This window comes from Zootoca vivipara, chromosome 6 (assembly GCF_963506605.1).
Source record: "Zootoca vivipara chromosome 6, rZooViv1.1, whole genome shotgun sequence".
In the NCBI taxonomy this organism is placed as follows: Eukaryota; Metazoa; Chordata; class Lepidosauria; order Squamata; family Lacertidae; genus Zootoca; species Zootoca vivipara.
Genome location: NC_083281.1, coordinates 52047346 through 52067000, shown reverse-complemented (window position 1 = coordinate 52067000; position 19655 = coordinate 52047346). Strand labels below are relative to the sequence as shown.

At 39.7% G+C, this 19655-nt stretch overlaps 1 protein-coding gene across 4 annotated transcripts in view; it reads left to right on the top strand.

Moving 5' to 3' along the window:
* WWOX (WW domain containing oxidoreductase) overlaps positions 1-19655 on the top strand; it is a 543814-nt gene that overhangs the window by 36630 nt on the left and 487529 nt on the right. The gene's annotated exons all lie outside the window — the stretch shown is intronic.

The window sequence follows — 19655 nt, the reverse complement described above, 5'->3', positions numbered from 1 at the left end:
GTCTCAGCACAGGAAAGTGGTGTTGGAGGGCCTTTGCTTTGTGAACGCCAGGAATCCTCGAACTGGTAACGGGGTGCCAACTACTACTGCCTCCTTTCTTTTCTCCTGCTACAAAGAAATGTGGCCATTCACATAATCACTGCAAGCACAGCCCTGCCTGAAATCAGCTGTATTAACCTCATTCCTGCCTGCAAGCATTGGAGCAGGGGCTTATACACACTTCTGTTCAGATGCTCACAATATCCTTACTATGTAGACCTCCGAAAATAGGTTTTTTAACATGGCAAGAAATCACATTTTACTAGCAATGAAAATATTATGGTTTAAGGGCCAGGAAGTACAATACTTCCTCAGCTGAAATGTTATTTTGACTAAAGGCAACTACGGTAGATCCCTGCCAACAGCCAGCATAGGGTAGTGGCTAGGAAATGTTGAGTTTGAAAGCTGGAGCCTTGGTTTTGAATCCCTGCTACATTGTGAAGGTCACCAGGTTGCCTTGGGCCCTGTGCTCTTTCCTGGCTTCTCCTTATCTCACAAGGTACAGTCAAGCGTGCAGAACAGGAAGTCTGCATGGCTTGCATTTCCTGCATCCCCCAAATGTTCCAAGATACTTTCAGTTAAATAATCTAAACTACTCTGTAATAACTGCATATTTATTGCTCATTAAAAAGCATTTGGGAAGTTTCTTAAACAAACTAGTCAGTATTCCACTTCTAATACCAAAGACAAAAGACATAGTGTCATTTTTTATTTTGAAATGTATTTCAAGAGCAGAGTGCCTTTGGTTCACAGTAGAATGCAAGCATCAGTTGAGAAATAATGAATCTTTCCATTCTGAGAACATTATAATACATGTATGAGAAATGAAGTTGTTTCTGATGCCTCCTCAGACACAGTTTAAGCGATTAATGGTATCTTTCAGAGATACATATCTGAGAATAACTTAAATGCAGTGCTTTGTATCTTATAGCTCAGAGCAAACAGTTAGAATTGCTTTCGAATAAATACACAATCTTCTAAGAATCTGGAATCATCATGTATCATATGTAACACTGTCTTCAGGAATCTGGTTACGGATTACACTTTTTTAAAAATACACCTTTACTGTACACAAGCCATTTGTACTAGCTGGCAGGAGAATGCAAAACAGGCTTAAGCAGCTGGACTAAGATGCAAGGACTTTATTTTTGTTCATTATTTCTTTGAAGTTTTCAATAAAGATGTTATTGGAGCAAAATATAAGAGCCCTGCAATTCCTTAAAGATTAATGCATTTGTGTCATGAACTTTTGTAGGCAAGAGCCTATTTTTCATCAGATGCATGTTGAGGTAGGTTCCTGTCTTTGAAAGCTCCTGCCCAAATCAATTTGTTAGCTTTGAAGGTGTGCCACAGGGCTCCTTGCAGTGATTTTCCTTTTCAGCTACAGCAGGCTTAACACTGCTATTAGAATTAATATATTAAAATAACTCTACATGATTATATTTACTTCTATTTTATTTGTTCCCCAATCCATTGCATTTTAATTCCATTGAAGAAGGTTGTTAGCTAAAAGTGAACATGAACTGAAAGTGGAGATGTGGGACAAAGTTGGTGGAGAGTGAGTTGAGATTTGGGGTTCTCAAACCATTAGTTACTGTGCATATGCTCCAATAGGTGGGCCTGTACACCCCCCCTCCCCACATTTTGGAATATCCATTATTGTGATGCTTATCAGCACATGTGTTTCTCCTCACATACTTTAGATTTCCATCTTTAAAAAAGGTTAAAAGTGGGACATAAACGTATTTCCCCTTACTTTTAAGAACAACAAAACACCACTTTTTCTGAAAGTTGAGAAGCTGCCCCAGAGTACACCATCCAGAGGTCATCCTACTGGATTCAGTGCTGTCATTTCCTAGTTCATTAAAAAATAATAATTATTATGACTATTTTGACCCAAGCTTGGTGCTATATTTCCTGGAATGAATGAAAAATATAATCTCTAGCTACTTCTGAACACAACAACTATAGATGAGTGTTCATTCACAGCACTGAATTGAACTTTATGTTCTGAAGTAGGTTTCTGTTTCTTCATGGTGTGAACTAATACATATATCTGAAGAACAGATGCACAAAAGGTGATTGAAAGTTAATGCAGTGCATTGAAGAAGTTCATTAGCAGAGTTGTGTAAAATTGTAATATATATATATATATATATATATATATATATATATATATATATATATATGACTAAGCTGAGTCTAATGCAATAGTCAATATTATGAAAAATCCTCCCATGCCATGCAGCCTGTGCCCACATTTGTCAAGGTCAATGGGCCTGTTCCTCACCCCCCTGGTACTGATAAGGAAATGGATTTGTACTTTCACAAGGAGTCATCCAATCAGTATTAAAAAATTCCTTCAGTAGCACCTTAAAGACCAAATAAGTTTATATTTTGGTAAACTTAGTTGGTCTTTAAGGTGCTACTGAAGGAATTTTTTTATTTTGCTTCGACTCAGACCAACACGGCTACCTACCTGTAACTCATCCAATCAGTGTTAAGCACAGCTGGCTTCAGATAAGAAGAGAAACTAAAGGCTTCCCCTGAACTCTATACTTAAGAGAAGATTGTGCATCTGAAAAAGCCATGTTCAAGGTATGTAGCATCTGGATGCACATCCTACATTCAAAAGCAGTCAGCTTTCTTGTTGAGAATCCAAGAGACCATGTTTTCATGAGAAGCAGGTTTTATTCCAGGAGATAGTTTTGAAGGGACCACACCTTATGGAGCTGATGGCTTTCTTGGAGCAAATGACACCCAGGTCTTGGAATACCAGCATCCTCCATTCATCCGTTCTGTCACATTATGACAGAAATCATTACTAGCTTGATGGGTTTATTTATAAAGTGCTTTGAATATTGAAGTAAGCCATCTATTTCAACATTCCTCATTTCAAGCTGGGCTGTGGATCAAGATGAAAGAAAAATTAAATTGTATATTGAAGAGCTGTTAATTGAACTGTACTGTATTTAGCCAAGGGAGCCTGAGCTCCAGGCAGTCAATACTACAGAGAATTTTTAACGCACTGTATCACTAGGTTGTCAGTTTGTATTGGCAAATGCAAACAGCCTGCTTGCACTGAGAGTGGCAATGATAAAGCCTTGAGAAACTTCTGAAGTTGTCAGGGAATAATGTGATCATCTTTTGTGGTAGTGTTTTCTAACCAATTTCCTTAAAAGAACTGTATCTCTCTGTCTCTCTCTGTCTCTCTGTCTCTCTCTCTCTCTCTCTCATGTGTGTGTGTGTATGTTTAAAAGATGAAAACCTATGAATTTTATGCTATTTTCACAGAAAAAGTTTTGCAAATTACAAGTTTCTATGCAGTCTAAAGAATTCCAGATTGTGAATTTATTCACTTGCTTTGACAGTCTCATTTAAAAATATTAGCACACTCTGATATAACTCTAAAACTAGCATATCAAAAAGCTTTGGGAAAATGTTATCTCATTTTTCCTAAGGCAGTGTTAATTTCTTTTTGTAGCTAATCTATTGTAATGTTAAAATGTTAGTACATTTATAGTTAAAGATTTCTTTGAACAGCTAAATTATTTAGGCATGGCTTCTGAACAAAAAGTGGTCTACTTGGTGGTCTACTTTCCTTGCTGATAATAAAATTGAAGGGACTAGAGACATTTCTAGAACTTGAACAGATTTGGGGCAACTTATTAAAAGGTACACCATGCCTACACTAGTTATAACTGCTTCACTTCAGGATAGGATGTGGCTTGTTCATGGTGTAAAGATAATCTTCAAATGTGCAAAAGTTAATTTATTACTTAAAAGAATTTGTATGGGCTTATATCTGAGAGAATTGAGGTAATTGGCATTATGGTGAATGGTTTCTGTTTGAAATACCTCCACAACCCTCATCTATAGTCCACAGCTTTCCAAACTGTGTGTCGTGACATGTTAGTGTGTCAGCTGCAATGTATAGGTGTGTCGCACAAATGCTCCCTGCGTTCCTATTGTAGCTGAAAAGGGGGTTGTTTAACCTCCGGTTTGCTAGTAAAAATGAATTACTGTGTCACAAAATGATGCATGTCTAAAAAGTGTGTCATCAGTATGAAAAGTTTGGAAAGCTCTAATATAGTCTGTGTATGCCCAAATATTCTTAAGGACTAGAGCTATGAATACTTGCTGAAGCACAAATTCTGGCAAGGGTGGTATACCAGGTATACCCTCTCAAGGGTTGGACTTCCTGCTGGTGGAGAGTTGGAACTTACCACAGTAAGAACTGTACCAACATTCACTTTTTATGCCTTTTGGCTCTTGAGTGGATTTCTAAATAGGGTTTTATTTTTTAAAACCATTGAGTGTTTTTTTTAAATATTAGAATGTTCGTATTCTTTTGTAAGATTCAAATGGAAGTCATCAATGCACCTGTAATAATTTGAGCATTTGCAAGAAGATTGCTCCTGGTTAGATACTGGGCACTCCCCTACATTTGTGAAGCATTTTGCATTATGTTTGGTTTCTAATATTCAAAAAGCTGTTAACATGAAAATTTCTGTGATTTAGGAAGATTGCCTAAGGTGCTAAATGGGATAAAACAGAGTTCCATAAGAAATTACAACACTCTCCACATTTACTTATATGCAAGCTATGCACAGATGCCATTGCAGTCAATAATGAAATCTCCTGTGAATTCATGGGAGTCAATATTATTTGTTGCCTCTGCTTCTCTGTTGGCAACTGAATAAAGGTTCCTTAGGTGTGATTCTGACACTGTTTTATGTAAGGTAATGTCCTGAATCTAATAAGCTGCTGGTGATGCTCCCTGAATAATTTCAGAATGCAGTCTTTTGAAAAAGGTTGCCATTGAATGCTATTTTTGGCTGGCAGTTTGGGCAAATGGACACTTGGCATGACATATGGGAAGTATTGCCACTTCAGTAGCTAGTCCTCAAGATGCAACAGCAAGCCATAGTTTAGCATCTTGTGAATGAGCCCTATGGAGTCTCAGGCTGGCATTCTGCATCCTTTCTCCTTGTGTGCATGTTACAATTCCAGATTTACAGTCTTTGTTCACCCCAAACCGTAGGCTGCAGTTTCATATCAGTGGGCAAATAATGGATATTATCACATTGGAAGCGGAACCCTTCTAATAGCTTACCCATACTATGGACAGCCACAGAGAAGTGTAACTTGCATCCCTTTTATTGTAGTTTTTGTTTATTTTGTAGTTTTATTGAAGTATTGTCAGTTAGCTATGTAAATTTTATTATGATTAACATTTATTGCAGTTTATTTCTATATGGAGTATAAACTTAGTTTTGTTATGTGTTAGAATTAGAACAAAGGTAGTTTTATTAGTGTTTGTGCATATAATATTCTACTCTTCCTGATGAGGAGCTCAGTAGTCATGTTTGGGTTGAGATTTCTGTTGTTTGGATTAATCAGTCCAAATTCTCTCCATTTGTTTGTCTTTGGGGTGTTGCCCCAAATGAGAATGAGAAGATAATTAATGAAATGGGTATCTCTGTGTAAGCTGCTGTCAAAACAGGCCAAGTGGTATGATAGTAGGATATTCCTACATAAGATAAGGTATACAGGGAAGCCTTGTTTTCCCCAGACTCCTCTAGCCCCCATCTTGAATCCTAACTGGGAAGGCTGCCGCATCCTGATTCCAGATGTTGGCATCAGAGAGCAGTTTTGCAAGTGCATTATAGTCTGAAGGAAAGCAAATGGTTTTGTTCTTGACCCTTTCAACCTAGGGCTTCAAACGAGGAGATGAGTGGGCTGAAAGGAAGCATGCATCCTCCTAAACTCAATAGTATCCCTCAAATTGTAAGAGTTGACTATCTACTTGGCAGTGTAATTGATTGGCAGGGGAACTTGGCCTTGGAATTGATGAATTGTTTTCTCTTCCCACCACCAAACTCCAGATGGTTGTAGGGCTGAACTGAAGAAGACACAAGTGTTCTTCTTCCTTGACCCCAGTGCTGTCTGGGTTAGAGCAATGAGCTCAGGGACTGCTTGTTCATCCTCTGATCACAAGAGATGCCCCTGTGATAGCTTTGGGGTTGAAGGGGTGTGTGGGCCTGCATCTCCCATCCCTCAACCATCATGAGGGCTGGAGAGGTGCCAGTGCAGTATCACTTCTTGAACTGGATCTTCCTAGCTGGAGCAGAGGGTTGACCTCTCAAGGGGGGGGGGGAGACACGCGAAGAAGAGCCTCAAATGATTGTTGCAGGGTCTGGGTTGGTTCATATGGGGAGATGGGGTCCTTGAGGTATTGTGGTCCTGAGCCATTTTAATGCTTTGTAGGTCAAAACCAGCTTTTTGTATTGGCCCTGGAAGTGCAATTGGAAGCCAGTGCAATCGGGCCAGTGAACAACTTAGCCGCCGAATTCTACACCAACTGGAATTTCCAAACAGTCTTCAGAGGCAGCCCTATGTATAATGCATTGCAGTAATCTAAGCTAGAAATTACCAGAGTATAGACGGTGGTGCTTCGTGGTTTCTAGTAGGGCTTTTGAGCGGGACTCTAAGCTGGCTTAAAGAAGCAAGGCACACTGATCTAAGAAAGCTAATTTGACTGTGTACACTAATGGTTCTGTACCAGAGATTATTTTTATATGGCATCTGAACACAGTTGTCACCTGTCCCTACTGTGTTGCTTGTAATGGAATGCATTTCTGCATTTATGTGGATGCACTTCCAATGGAAAACAATGGTTGCACATTCAAATTTTAGCCTACCCATTTTCTTTCCATCTCCTCTGATTTTTTTTTTTGGGGGGGGCAAGGGTGGGTATTATTAGCCCAGTAAAATATACAAATAAAATCAGGGAATATAACAACAAATAATTTGCGGTAACCCACATACACCACAAAATTATCTTGTTTAATTAAAAAACTGAGAGGCAAAAATAATGTGCATAAGTTTGTTTCATTTACTATTTAGGAACTGCATTATTACAAGTTGTTTATTTTCTGAGGCTTTGATGTATTTAAATATAAGACACAGCTTCTGAAGTGAAAAATTACACATTTATGGGTGGAATTAGGAGTATCCCATTGTGTCAAATATATAAAGTGACATATTTATGTGTGTTCTTTTGAACAGAGCCAGGCACAAAATGACATTTTGTATGAGACTAAACCAGAGGTTGATGCTAAGATAGATGCAGAGTTTGATTTAGGCTTAGAAACATATTAAATGAAGGCTACCAATTGCCTTCTGTGCACTAGAAGAGGTGAAGTGAGATAAACCATAAATTGATTTTTGTATAACTCTTAAATTAAGTGCAACATTCTTCAAGAGAAGAAAAGACCCCAATGTTGCACCACTGTACATTGCATTACCCTAAGGTAGTTAGTTCATCTTAATATGTTAATAGGCCTCCAGAAGAGATGAACGTTTCTTTCTCTCTTTCTCCCCCTCCCTCTCTGATATTTGGTTAATTTGCACAGGCTCCTAGTCTCTGGGCAATCTGATAGAAAGTCATATGTTACTGGTTTCTTTATGCACTGAGCAGCTGCATTAGGCAATATCTTTAAAATGTAAAAGAAGCCTACCAAATGCACAGTCTGATAACAACAACAAATCTAATCCAAAGTGACAAGTGGGAGACTTTCCCAGACGTTTTTCTCTTTAATGTAACATGACTTTAAATTGATGCAGCCCCACAGTGATTGAAAAACTCTCAGAGCTTGTCTCCCATGATTACATTTCTGATCTGTACAACTTAATTTTTTAACTCAGTGAATCTTGACTTTGCGAATGAGCCATTTATTTATTTATTTGAGGTCGGCATAGCCTTCATTGATGCAATACTTCCATGTAGCATCATGGTGGTTTTGGGTTGGCAGCACTCTTTTTTTCAGATTGTCGTCTCTGCAGAAATTATTGGTTGAACAACTAAATGGTCCTTTTAGGTTTTAAATAATGAATGATCTGTTTAAATGCATCATGCCTTCCACATATGCTTTCACACTCTTTAACATCTGGCACAGAGAATTTTCAGAGTACTCCATTGTCTGTTCATCTAGTGGCCACTGACAAGCTCATACTTTCTATGAGGGCCTTTTAGGCTCTTTGCTGCCTTTTGATAGATCTAGGAGCTTGCCCCTTTTTAGCAGACAGTTGGGTTTTTTAGATGTGGTTTTATGGCTAGTTGCAGATTCAAAACACAACAGATATGAAATCAAACAATAAGAACAAAATGTTGTACTCCTCATCTCTGCCCAGCATCCACTAGTGCAGTGTTTCTCAACCTTTTTTGGGCCACGGCACACTTGTTCTATGAAATAAAATCCCGCGGCACACCAACTCTGTGCCGCCCTATATTTAGTTTAGTTTGGAGGGGAGACGTAATCATTACACACACAGGTGCAAAAAGTGCATGGTGTAAAAGTTGGAGTTTAATGGCAAAAGACTGTTGAGGGGTTCCTTTGCGGGTCTGTTCTGCATTATGTCCTTGGCGGAGCCACTCGCCGCCTTCTCCCCGTGCGCGCAGCCCCGGCGGCGGAGTTTCTGCAGCGGAAGGGAACAAACGACGGACCGACCTCCGATCGGTCCCTGTCTGTGTGGGCTGGGGCTTCTTGGTGAGGCTCCCTTTTGAGGCTCCCACATGCGGCTCCGGAGCCGCGGGTTGCCGACCCCTGGGCTAGCAAGAAGAGCACCTCACCTTCTGCAGGACTCCTTGCCGAAGAGGCCGCTCACTCCCGCGCCGACCAAAAAACTCCCGGGCGCCGCCAGCAAGAGGAGCGAGAGCGAGACAAACAGCCGCGGTGGTGGCTGTTGAGAGCTGCGCTCGCCCCGCCCCCGTTGTGACCCGGCCGGCTTCCTTTCCGGCGGGTCAGCGCCCCTAATGGCGGCCGCCAGTCACGTGACAGGGCAGCAAATCGCCCTTCTTGTTGCCAGCATCTCCCGGCACACCAGCGTCCCGCGGCACAGTACTGTGCCACGGAACAGCGGTTGAGAAACGCTGCACTAGTGTAATGTAACAATGGTGCTATACCATAGACAAGATTCACTGCAAATAGTTTGAAGCTTGGGATGTGTTTGATTGATCACATCATAAACCATTATAATGTAAAGAGTTATCTAATGACTGCCTTTTGTTTTAATATTATTTAGATGCCCGCCTTAGTACTGTTATAACCTACATGGGTAATAGGGTCACTGCATAGGGTATTGACTGCTTCTAATGTTTTGAAGGAAAGAGCTGTTCCACAGAGACATTAATCACTTCATGGAACTTGTGCTGTGGGCACCTTTCCCAGACCTGCAACAACAGTAGCATGAAGTTTTGGGTGGATGCATACAACTTCACACACAAAAAGTATTGCACATTTATCACCACAGACTTCTGAGGGCTCCAACTTTTCTTCAATTTAAATAGAGCTGTTCTAGATGATGAAAGGTCTATTAGATAACTACCCTCGGATGCAATGGTGGTAGCAAAGTGAGCTGCCACTACTGCCACGAGCATTGTTCTCTCACCCATGGTCTTTTGCATTTGTATCAAGGCTTGTGCCACTTGCTCAAGCCAACATCCTGTCTGCTTCATTGTGTATAGTTCCCTTAAATACCAGGGGACTACCTGGGCTCTACTTTGCAGGAGAGGGCATTGATCATGTCAATAGCTTTTTCTATCACACTTGGGTATTGACTGTAGCACCAGCCACGTTAGCCAGAAATTCTCTTAGAGCATTCAGAATCCATCAAATTCCATTAGTTTCTGGGTCCTCTATTCCTGCAGAAAGGAGCAGTCACAGCAAGTTCTTCCCTTACCTGGAAATGATCTGTCCATGACAACGAAGTTAGATCAGCCCCCTCTCAATTTCAGATCTATACTTACTCACCTATGACAAAGACCAGATTATAGGCCTGAATTGCAAAATCTGTTGGTCTTCAGCAGGGATCATCTCAGGGCTGCTTCACACCAGGCATGTAGACAAACCACTAAGCTACCTATTATGTGTCTCTGTTCCATTACCTGGATCTAGACTGGATCTGGACACATCAAAAAAGAGTTTCAAGAAAATGCGTTCTAAATTTCATAAAGGGAAATCACGTTTGTGAAAAAAGGAACTCCAAAGTGCCATATGGTGTCACAGTGTTATGACCCATATAAAGCACCTTTTCTTTGCCAATGTAGCTGAGTCCCTGGTGCAGTGCCTCAAATCTGGTACCTGAGCCAGAGATTATGGTATTCTCACAGCAAGGTCATATGAAAGATGGTGACCCCTCTTCCTGGGCCTCCAACCTATGCTGGTGTTGTGCTGAGTACCCAGGTGGGCAAAGCTGTGCCAGATCACCATTGCAAAGCTCCTCCACACAGGCCTCAGTGAGTAATGTGCAGTATAGTTGTTGAGCACAATTCAGCCAAAGTTAAGCTTTGAAAGTCCCATTGATCTTAATGACAGAGTGGAAAATTTGTCTGGAGGATAAAAGTCTGTGTTGGAAGTCCACTCCCCCCTCCCCCCAAAACAACAACAACCACCACCATGGGCTAACCAGGATGACATCCCTAGCCCACCCAATGTGTTCTAATTAGAGTGGGTACATCCTGTCACTTACAGTGGTGATACTATGGCATTGTTGAGGTGATGGCAGAATACTGGGCAGAGTGAGACCTATATATGTAAAACAGAGGGCTTGACTAGCCTCTTACACCTTTTATATATGGCTCTTAAATGTAATTGGCAAACCTGTATGAGTTCACTTACCTTGAAAATTAGCATCTTTACAATATAGTAGTATTTCCCTTCAGCATTCATCCAGTTCTCTTAATTCTGTGCCCTGTGTTTGTAGCATTAGATTTCTGCTTTAACAACCTCTTCTCTTTCATTCCATTGTACTTTGTACATTCATTAAGCAGTACTTGTTTTTACACATGCTACTGTCTGGGAAATGTCTTGATTGACTTTGCTTTTACAAGACAGAATAGAACAGAATTTATCTCATGTTAATGTGATGATTAGCAGTGAGTTGAATGAGCCCAGAAGTTACCTTGTTTGTGCCTGCCTATCTGTCAAGCAGAGCAAAATGTGATAGTCAACATTTTCATAGTTGTATTTTAAGTGTAAAAATTAGTGATACAGCTTTTGGATTCATTCATTCATATTTATTTCTTCCAAAAAAACATAAACAATGTAACATTGCTTGAACTGCCATTGCTTACTTACTTATCAATTTTATAACTTTCAGTGAAAGTGTATGAACTCTCTCAGTTGGAAAGAATTGTTTTAGTTGGCACTGGGGGACTTTAAAAGTTCTATTTGTAGTGACCTTCAGCAGCTCATTCACATATACATACTGTTGTCCGCAACCCCAATCTATGAGCAGTGCGAGATTCCAAGGGTTCTAGGTACTTTCCCAGAGTAAAGGTTTCCTTGTAATGAGGGACAGTGGAGATTGCAATGTTGTTATGATATATGATTTGTTGTTGTTGTTTAGTCGTTTAGTCGTGTCCGACTCTTCGTGACCCCATGGACCATAGCACGCCAGGCACTCCTGTCTTGCACTGCTTCCCGCAGTTTGGTCAAACTCATGTTCGTAGCTTCGAGAACACTGTCCAACCATCTTGTCCTCTGACGTCCCCTTCTCCTAGTGCCCTCAATCTTTCCCAACATCAGGGTCTTTTCCAAGGATTCTTCTCTTCTCATGAGGTGGCCAAAGTATTGGAGCCTCAGCTTCACGATCTGTCCTTCCAGGGAGCACTCAGGGCTGATTTCCTTAAGAATGGATAGGTTTGATCTTCTTGCAGTCCATGGGACTCTCAAGAGTCTCCTCCAGCACCATAATTCAAAAGCATCAAGATATATGATTTATTTACAGATATATACAACCTGAGCCAACAATGGAGGGGCTCACAGCAGTAACACCTCAATAATGTATTGCTTTGCCATAGCCACAGCCTTAGATTCAAACAGAAATCAAGCATTGATCTGTCTCTCCAGTTGCTGCCTGCTTCTAGCCCAGCTCTCTCACCCTTCTAACCAGCCCTTCTAACCAGCAGCCAGGTGAAGGAGGGGAGTCCACCCATTTATTTCTGGCACAGAGCCACTTTCTTTGATATCTTACTGACCCATACTTGAGAGACCATTAGCTAGAAGCTGGCCTGCTACTTCAGCAACTGAATCCTTGCTGGATCCAGGAATTAGAAGAGACATAGACATACAGTGTAACACCCCCCCCCCCAAAAAAACCCCTCACAATACCTTATATATTACCTATGTTAATAATCTTAAATTGCAGATTAGTCAACGTCTCTCTCTCTCACACACTTACTTAACTGCAATGCTTTCCCTGGCTTGCAGTAACTATAGTTTGCCATCATGTCAGACCTGGGCAAATGATGGTTACCACAAACTATATTTGCCTCAAAACTGGTATAGGCAGCTGGACTTGGGCAGGTTCCATATTCTGATTGGGAGGTAAACCATCAGATGTCACATCAAACTATATATTGCAAACCAGGAGGTGATAAGTGAAACAGAGTGTGTGATGGGAGAAGGGTGTGTGTAAATCCAAGGCAAACTGTTATTTAGCCATGTCTAAAAGAGACTGCATGGGACCCAGGTGGTGCTGTGGGTTAAACCACAGAGCCTAGGGCTTCTTGATCAGAAGGTTGGCGGTTCGAATCCCTGCAACGGGGTGAGCTCCCATTGCTCGGTCCCAGCTCCTGCCCACCTAACAGTTCGAAAGCACATCAAAGTGCAAGTAGATAAATAGGGACCACTCTGGCTGGAAGGTAAACGGCGTTTCCGTGCGCTGCTCTGGTTCGCCAGAAGCAGCTTTGTCATGCTGGCCACATGACCCGGAAGCTGTCTGCAGACAAACGCCGGCTCCCTCAGCCTATAGAGTGAGATGAGCGCCGCAACCCCAGAGTCGGACACGACTGGACCTGATGGTCAGGGGCCCTTTACCTTTACCTTTTTAAAAGAGACTGCAGTGTCGTGTTGGTGTGCAGTCTAGCTTAAGCTATTTTCTAGAGCATATCTTATTATATGTGTAGATATTTACCATGTTCTGTGTCCATTTCTTGCAGTCAGGAAAGCATAGGCTATTGCCACATGAAAGCTCATTTGAGATAATAAACTTAGTCAAGATATCACAGAAATTGTGTGTCTCTCTGTGTGTGTATGTACGTGTGATTTTATGTATCTAGAATGCTTTCCTTCAATGAGCCAGTGTGGAATAGTGGATAGGGTTTTGAAACGGGAACTCATCCCATTGCGCAGACTCAAACCTCCAACCTTCCAATCGGCAAGCCAAGAGGTTCACTGGTTTAGACCACAGCGTCACCTGCGTCCCATCTTTACTTTTTTGGGTTTTGAAACATAGATCAGGGTGATCTGAATTCAATGTTCGTTCAGCAATAAAGGGAGATTGTAGCCAATCCTGGCTTTCTGAGTATACCATCTTTATGAAACATGAATCTCTAAACACATTAGGTTTTTGTGTAAAAAAGTAATGTGTAATGCAGGCCTCTGGCTTGGTACATCCAAGGATGCGTATGATTGCCAATAAATTCTGCTCACCTTGTCACTTCTTTCAGTCTTCAGGTTACATTGGAACTTGCACTTAGTAAAAAGAGATTCTGAGTTTCATGATAACTAGCTATCAAAGAGAGCAGAAGTCATATCAACAGGAACTAATAAAGTTCTCCGCAAGGCTGTGTAAGTCTCCCCTCCCCACCCGCTGTTGGATGTTTTCATTTAAATATTTAGTTGATGAAGGGTCATAAATGGAAATTAGTTCGATGGCTTCCATCTCTGATGATATAGAACGTAGATTATTTAAAACATTCCAGCCTGAGGAATCACACAGTGCAAATTATAACCCTAATATCTTAAGAGCAGAGAACCTGCATAGGCTGCTAAATAAACTTCAATAATTACTTCAGGGGGGTTTCCTGTGCAGGGCTGTAATTTTTTCTAGTTTACATTTTTCTCAGGTTGCTGACCACAGTGACAGTTTTGCTGGTCTTGTATAAAATAACTAACACATGTATGCACCTGGCCTTTCATTATTGTTACTCTGCATTTTATAAAGAGAGAGCAAGATATGAAACTCTCTTGCAGTTTCTGCTGATAACAACACTTAACCAAGGTTTTATACGCCTTGAAAGAAAAGACATGACACTATCCATTAAATACCGTTCCAAAGCATACCTTTGCAAAATAGTCAGATAGTTGTAGCTATCATTTTGCCACATTAAGATGACACTTAAATTGTTTTCTTCCTGACTTAAATGTGAGCGTTCCTATCTCTTAAATAAATGAGGCATGCTTAACACTTTCCTAGTATTCTCCTTACTCAAAAAAAGGAGTGAAATTGCATTTGTATATTTTCATTTCATGATGATGAAAATAAATATATCTGTAGTGCTTCAGGCCAACCTTTTTAAGTGGTGAATATTTTTAACTCCCCTCCTCACAATTAATGCACAATGTAGTCAAGATGCCTCTGGAGTTAGCTGATGAAATGAATGTGAAAGTTGACAAACACTCTTCTAGTTGTACTACCTGAATTGAGCTTGCTTGTTTTCAGGATGAATACTGATGAGCTGTTCCTTAGTTCTGTGTGTATTTTTTCTTACTTTTGAGTACAGTCATTGTTACTATTTTCATTTTATAAAATAATTGTGTGAGAGAGTTTATTCCTGGCAACATTTCTGATACATAGATTGCTAAAGAACCTTCTTAGGAATCAAGTATTGATATAGAATAATAAAATGGTTGATTAAATTAGCAAAAGCCTTTTTTTCAGAGAAACAAACAAATTAAAAGAAAGTAACTGTGGAATTGCTGTAATTTTCTCTTGATGGAAAGAATGTGGGGTTTTTGATTTTGACTGTGTTGCAATACAGAGATCTTGGTAAATATCAAGCAAACTCAATATATCAAGTAAGATCCAATAATGCAGAACTCTTGAGTGTTTGTTTTGTATTGCTTTGCCACAAGATGGCCCTGTTATGTCACATAGATTTCACAAATGGCACCTTTTTTTGCTTAAAGTATATTCTCAGTCCTTGAAAAGTAGATAAACGGAAGAAACAAAAAGAACTACAGAATCATCTGTTGTGTCCAATCCTTGTAAAATGCTACTGAATATAAGACTATCCAACAGAGACTAATATAAAAAGTGTTGTCAGTGATTTCCATTGTCATTTTTCAACACTATTTTCTTAATGCCCTTTCTTTCTCACTTAAAAAGACAATTCAGTGAATACTTGTTTCAGTAGTTTTACACTTAATAAAAACATTTTTTTTCTTAACATCAGGAAAGCTGTGGATCTTACTGAGTCAAAGACTCTTCATTTTCTTCATTTTCCAAGTCATGTCGCTAGAAATGGAGCTAGTATAGTTATTTTCCTTTCCATTGCAACCAATGTGTATGTATGTGTGGAAATTGCTAATTAATTTCCATTGTCCTCTTATCAATGATCTTCTATACCAAAGCCTATGGACAGGCTGGCATGACTCATGTCATCATAAATCATTATAGTGTCACTTTATACTTTTTAAAAGCAAATGTCACCTCTAAATTTTCACATGACACTCACTGGGGTTGCTTCTAAATAAGAAAACAACCTCATTTCAATTGATGTGTAGGAGAGATGAGTGAGCGAGGGACCATAACTTAGTGATACATTACCTGGTTTGCATGTACAGTAGTAGGTTCCAGGTTCAATTCCCAGCATCTCCAGCTAAAAGTAGCAGATTACAGTTGATGTGGAAGAACTCTGCCCGAGTCCTTGGAGAGCTGCTGACACTCACAAATTTGTAATAAATAGTTTAATATGTGGACAGATAGTTTAAGGCAGCTCCCTATGTTCCTTTAAAAAAAAATCTGCCTTTTTATGTGTGTGATTTTGCTGGTGACAATGTGTCTGTGCATCGTTCTATTAAAAGAAAATGTATGATCTGTGATGTGTGACAATTGTTTTTTTCCCTATTTGTTTGTTTATTCATTCATTTATAATAAATTAGTACTGTACATTTTCTTTATTACCCTTCTACATTGTTCGACTTCCCCCACACCTCCCTCCATGGGTTCCTTTTTACCCTTAGTTGTGCTACACATCCTTCCATTGATTTAGCTGCTGTTCATATGTCTGATCCTACTTGGAGATTTATATAACTGTTAGAATTTTTAAAAATATTCTCCAAAGTTTTCCCATTCCTCTCTTATCTTATCATCTTGGTTTCTTATCTTTGCAGTCGCTAGCTCCACATATTCTATTCGCTTATTCTGCCAATCCTCTTTTTTTGACTATTTTTGTCCTTCCACATTTGTGTGTAAGTTATTCTGGCTGCAGCAGTTGCATAAAGAAAAAGATTTAATGCATTCTTAGGTATCTCACCCTCTACTACTATCCAAAAGGAACAGATGTGTGACAATTTTCATGAGTTCTTGCATTGCTGCATTATTTGTGTTTGGAGAGTGCACCATGCAGCACACTTTTGACACATGGAACTGTGCCAAAATAGGCATGCCCTCACACATGCTGATGTAGTCACATTGTCCTGTGCTGTGTAGGAAAGATGTAACTTGTGAAGCAATCCTTAATCTGTTGGTCTTTATATCTAAAGACCACTCTGCACATTAGAGATTTTGCATGTCATAAATATTGAGTCGTGGGTTTCTTAATAGCAATAATTTCAGTGACGCATCTTCATGAAAACAGCTCTTTATTTAAGGCAGCAAGACAAGACTAAGACTAAGGGACTGGGGCAGGTAGAGCTATATTTATAGAACAAGGGTTGGATGAGGAAAAATACATTTAAGCGGGAACCAATAGTTTTCTAGCTTTCCGACGGGACCCACTCAGGCTGTAGATTGTACTTGTACCCCTTAAACTGACAAATGAACATTAATCCCGCCAGGCTGACAGCCTATTTGAATTAATACACAACAATAAACAATTTCTAATAGTTCTTTATAGTTGAAATTTGCAGTTTGCTGTTTTTATAGTGTGATCCATTTTCTAGAAAGGGATATTTTGCTTTTGAAATTCAGGATGACCCTCTGAGCCAGGCTTTTCACAAGTGTATTTTAGAAATCCAATGGCTCTGGATAATAAATGAGTGGGCTTGGAACAACAGGTATCCCTTTATTTATATTTACTGCAGTGGATAATTATATATATCTGGTATATTGCATCACATTATTTTGCATTACACTTCAGTTTATCCACTGCAGTAAATTTATATTTCTATGACAAGCTTCATGTGTAAAATCTTCAAATGTAAAGTGATCAAGTAGCAGGTTGCTGTTATTCTGGTCACAGCAACATCTAGCATGAAGAGGAAATAAACAAGCCTCCTGGAATTGACAAGGTAAACAGGCAAATATTCATTTTCAGTAAGGATGTAGTTGAACAAAGTTGAACTTTCTTCATAATGCCCTGACAGGAAAAGTGATACATTCCAGACGTTTTGTGGAACGTTGTATATTTAACTTTTTGTTGTTTTTACTGCAAGAGACTAAGACCACCTGATTTATTGTGGCAGAAGCTTTCATGGAATAGATTCCACTTTGGCAGATGATTAGATGTAAATGCTGTATGTGATATACTGTACTTTAGATTAAGAAAGCTTATGACACAGCCTTAAACTCCTTGCTGTTTTGGTAAAAGATGGCTTGGTCTTGGAGAGGAAACCAGTGACACTAATTGAATTAAATGCTTGCACCTTTAGTTAGTTTTTTGAATACTGTTAGAATACTCAACTTCTGCCTGCCATTGGATTAGGGGTAGTTATTTCATGATTTAAAACTCTGAGATGTTAGCCTTTAGAACAACTGCCTGATTCCTTATTTTGTAAACCAGTAAGTCTGGGTGTTAACTGCATGTAACACTGGGTCAATCACTTCTGCTCACAGTGGCAGATGTGGGGATGGGGGTCAAAAGGGATCATAATCAACACACAATTGACTTTTAAACAAAAATGTACTTGGCAGCAAAGAGGGGTGGGAGGCAGATGAAGACCAGGTGGACTTCCCAGTGTCTTCTACCAACTGCTATGTAGGTAGGATCCAAGAGAGTGCAAATGTACCATTTTTAGCACCTGCTCTCTGTAGTAACCCTTCTCTCAAAGCAAGACCATCTGCTGCCAGCTGAATTGTTGGAAGGATCCTGATGGCTTATATTTTGCTTGTTTTGTCGTGATTTTATTTTCACCATTGTTATTTGTAAGCAGCCTTGGAAGGATTTGTGTTCTGAAAAGTTGGGTATAAATGATAATAGTAACTAACTAAATAGGATCTGGCAGGAAAGGCCTTAATCTGTTTTAGGGGAGTTGGATAGCTGAAGATGGCAGCTGCAGGTACGCAGAGACAATCCATGTCATCTATGCATACAGTATGTGTGTCCTAGCATTAATGTGATTATGTGACTGCTCCTTTATTATGATCTCAGTCAGTTTCTAACTGGGAAGCTGTGCACGCCTCCTCCACACCAAAAGGAGTGCCGGAAATAGCATTTGCGCATGCGTATGTGCGTGCGCGCACACTCCGGCCCACCATGGTGTCTGCGGGACCGTGCACCGGCCCAAACCACAAAAACTTTGCCGACCCCTACCCTATTCCTATCTTTATTGATATACTTTTAGCTTTATTTCTATCTGTTTTCCCAACTTGTGCAAATTATTCTTTTCTTTCCAACTTCCCGTATATTTTACTTCATTTATTTTATTTTCCTTTTTGTAGAGTGTCAGCCTGCTGGCAGGGACTTCTGCTAGTTCTCACCCTCCTATTTTTCGTACAGCACCTAGTGCATATTAGAAATTTTAACTTAATAAGCTCACTAACCTAAAATACCAGGCACAGTCTGGACCCAGGGATTTCAAAGCTCAGCCTTGAGGAATAAAGCTGTTACTTGCTGGCAAGAATTTCTGTGTACAGTATTGGGGATAGGAGGTTCCCTCAATTAAAAAAGAATCTAGGGTTTTGCAACACAGACTGTTGCCCTCTTACATTGGACCATTAACAGTGCTGTATCTATCCAATATAAACTTAGCGTACAATTTTGCTGTAGGTAGAAACTAATTACTAGAAGGTCTAATTTAATTTAATTAGCTGCTGTGCCAAGTAACCTTAACATATCTACAGTTTCAGAGTTTATGAAGTATAATTTTTGTGTACTGTTTCCCGCAGCCTTTTAAATTAAAAGCTGACAAGGTCTTGGCTATGTAATCTAAAACGTTTTTGCATTATTTTTTAAACTTATTTGAAAGCAGATATGCTGCCTTTTTGACCTAGTTACTGTATAAGGCTACATTTTTTGGCAAATGTTAACAATCACTTTGTGTGTGGCCGAAATAAATTTTTCTAGTAATAGCAATTGAGCTTTGGCTTGAATAAAGGGATCTTTTTTCACACAATTTTATAATAAGCATTTTTATTTGTGGTTTTTCAAAATATTGCAAAGTTCCAGTAAAAACAGGACCAGTATCCACTTCCAAGCAAACCATTAAGCATGAAAAGGAGGCTTCTTAACTCTAGATTTTGTTCATGGAACCATGCAGCACAACTTATTGACCTAGTCTAAATATGGAATATTGCTCCCAAGGTTTTTGAGCAACACACTGTGTAATTTTTCAGATTATTGTCTTGGGGAAATGATTTTGATTTACACTATTGGTTAAGTACAA